An 8,249-nucleotide genomic window follows, 5' to 3' on the forward strand; every position below is an offset into this window, starting at 1 on the left:
AGTCAATCAGAGAAAGACATGTATCATATGACCTCACTGATATGAGGAATTCTTAATCTCAGGAAACAAAGTGAGGGTTGCTGGAGTGGTGGGGGTTGGGAGGGATGGGGTGGCTGGGTGATAGACATTGGGGAGGGTATGTGCTATGGTGAGTGCTGTGAATGGTGTAAGACTGTTGAATCACAGACCTGTACCTCTGAAACAAATAATACATTATATGTTTAAAAAAAAAAAAAAAGAAGAGGAAGAAGATAGCAAGAGGGAAAGAATGAAGGAGGGGATATTGGAGGGGGAGACGAACCATGAAAGACTATGGACTCTGAAAAACAAACTGAGGTTTCTAGAGGGGAGTGTGGTGGAAGGATGGGTTAGCCTGGTGATGGGTATCAAAGAGGGCACGTATTGAATGGAGCACTGGGTGTTATACACAAACAATGAATCATGAAACACTCTATCAAAAACTAATGATGTCATGTATGGTGATTAACATAATAAAAAAAAAAAAGAAAGAAAGTAATGGAGCCTGCAATAGAGAGAAAAAACACCCTGCCTGAAACATTCAGGTTGGAAAGAAAATAATGAGTGTTGTTCTGGCTAAACTAAAAGGATATGGGCCTGATTCATCCTGTTCGCTTCTTGAACTCAAAAGTCTTATAGGGTCCTTCTATATACTATTGAGATTCTAAGTATTCTAAATACAAACCTGATTATGACTTCATTAAATTTGGTCTCTGTATTTTGATAGCAGACAACTGAAGTTCATGGAGAAAATGAGAAAATGTTAAGAGGAAAACCACAGGGAAACATCTCAACAAGAGGGATTTTTTAAAAATAATTACACGGACTTAGGAATCTAGGGATAGGCTGCCACCTGCTAATGGAAGCTCAGGAACAACTAATCAAAGTCTGGGGCAATGAGTAGCACGTTGTAATGTGTGACCAATGGCTGGTCCACAAGGAAAAGGGAACCGACATTTATTGGGAGCCTACTGTGTGCTATGATCTCTTCTAGGTACCCTTTGAATGTTTTTCTCATTTATCCTACAACCACTGCAAGATGGTATTATTAAAACATTTTAGCGATGAAGAATCTGAGACTCAGAAAGGTTAGGAAACATGCCAGATGTCACATATTTAGTAAATGTGGGATCTGGGAACTGCAATCTGCTTTCCTCCGATGGCCATTTTGTTTTTTTATTCTGTCACTGCCTTTCCCTCAGCTGGAGAATTGAGAACTCTGAGAGGTCTGTCTCTTTATCAAACCACTCCTCTGTCCTACTTTTCTGTCTGAAAATAAATGACCAAATTCCCCTTTTTTCCTACAGTCAAATAACACAGCCACTACCATCCTCGAAGACTGACTATCCTAAAAGAAAGACTCTATGTTTAGTTATGTCATGGAAATTACTCCGGAGAAAGTGGGGTAAAATGCAAAGAGCAGAAGTTTTGAGGGCCAGCTAACCTCAATGTACATCCTGGTTTCATTACTTGCTGTCACTCTGTTTTTCTGGGTGGCATACCCAGAGTGAGGTAAATCATATCTAATTTATATGAGAATAATCAGACCAATGTGAACAGCTGAGAACCAAGTGACAGAAGCATAATTCCTACCATCTTGCAGAGTTTACAGCAATACTGGTTTCTTCTGCTTTTCTCTGAGTAATAGTATAAGCCCAAACACTCAGAAACTGTTTTTACTACTCCTTAGCAGCTCTCTTTTGTTTTTCTCAGCAGTCCCTTATCTTAACTCTTTTACTTTTGTTTCCTGTTCTGCTGGTCTCTTCCGTTTTGCAGTGCTTCTAATCTTTCAGTGAGCAAAAATGTCTTTTGTCTCATTACCTCCTTAGAAAATACACACTAGCCAAGATCGTAACATTCTCTGGAGAAAAGATGCTGTCTGAATGCAAAGTTGAAGCAGCCTGAAATTGCACATGCATACTCATACTCCACAATTTAGTTTTTATGTGTATATTTCTACGAAATTAGTTTTAATCTTTCCTGATTATAAAAGCAAATATGCTAATTGTAGAAAATACTAAAAATACAGACATTTATTTTAAAAAGGAAAAATCCTCCAAAATCCTGCAATCCAGGAAAAAGCCTACATTGTTAATATCCTCAAATATTTTCTTACAGGTTTGTATTTACCCTGTGTGTGTCTGTGTGTGTGTGTGTGTGTGTGTTTATAATTGAGTTCCTGTGGCTTATTTCACTTGAAATCATAGCATATTCTTTCCCCCTGGTCATTATGATTTAATAACATAGTTTTAATGGTTGCATAATGTTTATCAGATGGCAAGCTCCGCCTTCTATATCTGTTTGTTTATAATCCCCCCATGAGAGGAGCCACAATATATCTATTTAAGTTACCATTGCTTGAAAAATAGGGCTAACAAGAAAAGACATGGTAGAATGCATGTCCAATCTCATAATTGTTTACTTAATAATTTGGAAAAAGTGTAGAGTGTACAGCTATGGATTTGGCAGCAGAAGAATTAATGAAAGTATCAAAAATTCAGTACCACAGTGATTCAGGAATGGTTTTATAAATTCATGTTATATTTTGTCATTATGAAAATGTTCATTGACATGCCATTTTTGTTATTCTTTGGAAGGTAATCAACTTCTATAAATGCCTGTTGTGGCAACTGAGAATAAAGATGACTTTTGTATCTTTATATTTCTATGATATAAAAAGTATTTTTCAAGAAGGGAAATACCAGTTCCTAATCTTATACAAAATAATACAAATAATGGATGGATAGGGGTTTATATATTCACTGAAAGAAGAAAATTTCAGATTTCAGATTGTGATTCTTTTATTATTTCATATTCCAATTGCTCTATGTACTCTTTATTCACATCTACTATGTGAATCCAGGCAATTTTTCATTCAGTGACTCTCAGTTTTCTAATCTGCAAAGGCAGTTGAGCTAGATGATTTCTTAGGCCCATAATAGCTCTAATATGAATTTCTGTGTTCTGAAAGGTTAATTAATATGATTTCTAATATCAAAGCATAATAAAATTCTATCAGGCGCCTGTTTTGGAGAATGGAAAAGAATATGCTTAAAAAGATTTATCAGGTTTTTTTCAGACATATTGTTATATATTAGTTATATTAAAACTTTAGAAATTAAAAAAATACATAAAGTATCATGGTTAACTATAGCCATTGATTACATAGAACTATATTGTGGGTGTTTCCATAATTCATTATAGTGATCATTATTAAATATTTATTGAGTTCTAACAAAAAGCTCTAGGAAGAATATAAATCCAACTGGCCAGTGACCAAAGTCTAATTAAATAGCTCTAATCTAATACACAGTCAAACAATCAGGTATAGGCACAAAACATGCATTTAAAACAAACAAACAAACAAACTTTAGTTTAAAAAAGAATCCTATTATCAGAGCACTATTAGCCTTAATAAGACAGCCATTTCAGTAAAGGACAGCCAATGGAAATATTCCTTTATCTGGTAAGATAAAGGGTTACATAGGAAAGCATGCATTATCACAAAATTTTAATTGTTTGGAGTATTTGATAGTATAGAATTTTTTGTGTTGGCTCATAAATAGATTCCATACAAAGTTATTTTTGAGGAGTACTTTAAGAGTTGCAATCTTATCATACAAAGACAAACTATAAAGTGCATACTTGTTCGCAGTGCCTCTCTGGCTTCTTTTTGACTCCCACCCAAATCAATCAAAAATAAATAAATAAAAATCAATCAATTTTCATTTTCTTTGGTGATATCTAAACAATGCCAATATATTTGACCAAAACATAGCAGAGTCAGAACTTTTGTTGGAATTCTGTAGAGGAATGCCTCCTGTGTTGCTTACCTTTGTCACGTGAACGCAGCGGGGACCCGGAGGCGTGGTCAGAGTAGTGACAGAGATTACCAAGGAATCCGAGAATCCCTTCAAGCATGACTGACCAGAATGGCTTCTACTCTTCACTCCTGTTTTAAAGATTGCTCAGATTTTTCAAGAAATGTGTAGAAACGTGTGAGGCGCAGCATGCTTCTCTTATTTTGCTGATAAAGACTCTCTGGCATTAGCCAAACAGCCTTCTTGGAACAGTGATCATTTTTAATGGCAAGCAACCGTGTCCTCCAACAAAAACCACCCTTTCACATTTTTTTCCTAAGCAGTTTGCTGATTTCCATTTAGTGTTTACTTTTTTTTTTTTTTTTTGTAAGAGCCTTAAATGCCTTGCATTTTGGCAAAGTGAGCTAATTTTATCTTTTGGCTTCTAAATTATTTTAAAATAAACAAAAATGTTGACTGCTTGAACTTTCATTTTCACAACAATTGATATTCCTGACCTTCTTTTCATAGGAACTAATGTTTCTGAAGGTATAAAGAGACCACTTATTTCGGTAAATAAAAAAGCATAGTCATTTACTATTTCCAATTACCAAAATTTGTGGCAAAGAATCAAAACATGCATATATCCAACCTGCGAAATAGCTGTAGTTAAAATATAAGCTGTTTAACATTAACTTTAATGTTAAGCAACCTCACAAATGCCTTCTCCACAAGCCAGGGCCTTGCAGAAAGCCATAAAAGGGAAGGAATATAATTTTGTTTGCTGGCACTTACTGAAAAGCTAAAATAGAATAGTAACAGAAATCATATTTGCCAGCTCTAACCGAAGGAGTTGTGAAACATCATCTCATAAGATTGTAAGTTATTGTAAAAATGTTGTAGTTACTGTGTTATTAACTATGTTTTATAGGAGTTGAAACTTTTGTTTAGCTGAAGATTATTTAGAGTAAAAAACAACAATTAAGTAGCATAGAAAGATCTAAATATGTTTTTCAAAATGTATTCCACACAGTGATATGGAGCATTTTAAAATTTAGCTTTAAGTTGAAATATGGTAATTCATTTTTTACTCTCTGATGAGAATTAGATTTTTTGCAATGATAGTTTTCAAGTATGATATTATAGTTTTCAAGTAATATCTTTGTAATAATTCACTTATTTTTTTCTGGTTGATGGACCAGAAGGGCAGTAAAACTATATGTTGTTGATTTCATAAATTCTGAATTTTTTAAAGCAAATTTTAGCATTTAGCAAGTTAGCTAAAGCACACATATAGTAAGAACTGGCTTGATTCATACAGTGGATTCTTCTTTTTTAAAGTGGCTCATTGACTGTGGCTTTAATGATGCAACCCTTTCAAATACATGTACGTGTTCGTACATATTGCACATATTTTGCAAAATTCATAAGCTTTGAATTACAGATTTGTATATGGAATTGCAAGGCACATAGGAAAAGTTTGAATAAAATGCCGCTTTACTAGAACTCTAAAAAAATTAGTGCCAGCTATGTGTTTTATTTCCTAATATTGCAATAATGCACACTTCAGTTCACCTTAAAAAATGACAGTTTTGACCTACTAAATTATGTCATTACATTTCTGTGGGTTTTCAAGTGTAAATGTGAAAGATTTATGGAATTATTTTTCATTCCTTTTCTAATTATAATTTTTCAATCTATGTAAAGCCAAGGGAACATAACAAGAATGTAAATCAATTTATATCTCCGTGGGTTTTGTTTTAATAAAAAGAAAATGAAAAATTTCTGACTTTTTTTCTGAGATTGCTTGCTTATACAATCTGAAAAACAAATTTGTCTTAAAATTTAAATTCAAATATAAAACCTTTTGCCAAGATATGCATTTAGCACTTTTTTTTTCTTTCAGAGAACTTTGTTCCCTGTAAGAACAATTTCTACTATTGAGGCTCCATGTCCCAAAATAGTTTTAAAGTGGGAAAAGTAGTTTTAAAGAATTTCTGTCTTAACTGGATTTACTAATGCCTCTCTTCTCCTCTCCACTGCCCTCACTCATATACACTTCAACCAGGCCTCTGGTCAACAAACCCACAAGACTATTTCCTCCCTAGGTCAAGTGCCTTGCAGATGCCTTATGGGTTGCTCATGGATAAGGCAATAGAAATGTTATGCAAATGAGTTTCTGGGATACATGTTAATAAAAGGTACAGATGCAATGCTATGAACCAGCCGGCTTCTTTGTCCTCAAATGCTGAGTTATTACATGTTTGCGGAATAGGTTTAGGCAACAGGTGGATTTACACACAGCTCCATGTTCTGCAGGGAAATACAGTTGCTTCAGAATCAGAACAGCAAAACTTGGCTCTTCTGAACCTAGAAGAGAAAATCCTGACCCTGCCTACTTCCTTCTTTTAGTGGTTTGGCTAACCAAAGCAAACACCCTTTAACTATTTGGGGAAGTAGGTTCTTTTATGGGTTTGAGGACTTCTCTAGATTTTTTTTTACAGGTTTTTCAGTCTAGGCTGTGATGTTTCCTAGTGTCTTCAAACACCTGAAAAAGCAAGATGTCTGTTTTCAGTTCTGTATTAGCTTCTCCTCACACTAAGAATTGTCAATCTCAGTTGCTCATGAACTTTTTTATTCCCTTGGCTTTTCACCAATGATATTCCTTAATTTATTGCTTTGAATTTCTGTATTAAAGATCATCCATGTCCTGTATATTTCCCTCTTTACTCTTCACTGCATCTATCAATGTATCAGATGCCTCTGATCCTTAAAAGATGAGGATACAAGATATAAGTAGAAATTGAGGAGTTGTTTTAAATCTCAAACAAGAACATTATTGGTGTTACACCTAGCTGGTGTGAATCTATATACTCAAGTATTCAAGAAATTCCCTATTCTTTTACAATCATAATTAAAAAACAATTAATTCTGACCCCTAAAACCTCTTCCCATGGGAATGACACACTACTGTCTACCTTGCCTCCCCTCACCCTCCCCTGGCCCTGGAGCAGGATTAGGGGACAGAATCCAAATGAGATGCAAAGGCAGGAACACATAGTACTTTTCAAGAATTTGTTCCTCCTCTGCGTAGGACCAGTTAATTGTTGATCCTGCTTTGTTTTCTGTCTTCTCTTCTATATTTTAACAGAGGCCATAAAACCTAATTTCAATGTGAATTCTCCCAAATTGTAAATGTATACTTAAATTAGGCGGTTTAAGTGAAATACAACTTTGAGCCAATTTAGCCCAATGGCCATCATTTTACAACTTTTATCCTGGACTTAATAAATGTCCTAATGGCACTTGCCATTAGGATATGTCTGCATTCTGTTCTGCCTGAAGGCAAAGGGTCAGTCTGGCTACCTTGTTTCTTAACTTTTCAAGGCCAGGAGGCTTCATGGAGATGTTCACTTAGTTGGCCCCCATTCTAACGTGTGGTGATTATGATTTATTACCTACCACTTTGTGCTTCTGGATTTTTCTGATACTAAAGGGTATGCACATAAGCACAACAATAACAAATCAGTTATAGCAAATAATAGGCATTGCATGAGTTCTTACATTAAAAAGTCTAAATGAAGGAGAGTTATACCGTGCTTTATAGTAATGGCATTAGTTTTATTATCAAAGTCATAAAAATGGAGCACTGCCTTAAGCTATTTCTAAATGCTCCCATAGCTCAGCAGTTAGGCACAAATTTCGGTGGCTTCTAGGCTCAGACTGATCTACACCATGTACCAACATTTCAAAGGAGCGAACTCAGTGGTTTATTTAGGGCGGTAGGAATCTTACTTTCTCTGAGTTAGTGCCAGCAATGAGCAAGTCCTCTCGTTCTACAGGTGATATGAAATAAGGATTTAACCTATCCCATGTGTTTAGGGACTAAACTCCCAAATTAAAGTTGAGGCAGGGAATTCAGGAGAGGGAGATGCTCGCAGAGTTTGCAAATACAGCTAAGATACGCTGTAGTGTGAATAGTAAATTGTTTTCTTTGATGCAAATGTAAAATAAGATAACAAAGCACCAGTACGGTGCTTCTGAGATAGTAGGTGCTCAACAAAGGCTTACTAAAAGGAAAGAAAAGCCTTCTCATACCAGGTGGAGCTGGACAAAGTGTTTGGCATATTGGTTTATTCTTTGCAGTTTTCATAGCACCACTACGGTGGGGAATATATTAGTAAAGGAGTGACACCAGAGGCTGGGACACCAATGTATGATGGCTTCAGAAATCTAGGCAAGAGCTAATAGGTGAGGCTTGAATCTGGACATGGAAGATGGAAGGAATGGAAAGCAAGTTGCAAGAGATGATGCAGAGTAGAATGGGTAGGATTTGGTAGCAAAGAGAGAGAGATCGGGGCGGGGCAGACTAGACAGGTATGTGTACTTTTTTTTTTATTATGTTATGTTAATCACCATACATTACATCAT

At 35.4% G+C, this 8,249-nt stretch overlaps 1 long non-coding RNA gene across 2 annotated transcripts in view; it reads right to left on the reverse strand.

The window, feature by feature from the left end:
• Positions 1 to 4,535, reverse strand: part of LOC145722985 (uncharacterized) — a 90,209-nt gene extending 85,674 nt beyond the window's left edge. Inside the window, exon 1 of one of the 2 annotated variants that reach the window (XR_014147619.1) lies at positions 3,852 to 4,535. This is a non-coding gene — a long non-coding RNA (uncharacterized LOC145722985). The remainder of the gene's footprint in view (positions 1 to 3,851) is intronic. The other variant, XR_014147618.1, reaches the window with a different exon arrangement.
• Positions 4,536 to 8,249: the final 3,714 nt, after the last annotated feature.

This window comes from Leptonychotes weddellii, chromosome 1, assembly GCF_054177405.1.
Source record: "Leptonychotes weddellii isolate Sample4059 chromosome 1, ASM5417740v2, whole genome shotgun sequence".
Taxonomy (NCBI): Eukaryota; Metazoa; Chordata; class Mammalia; order Carnivora; family Phocidae; genus Leptonychotes; species Leptonychotes weddellii.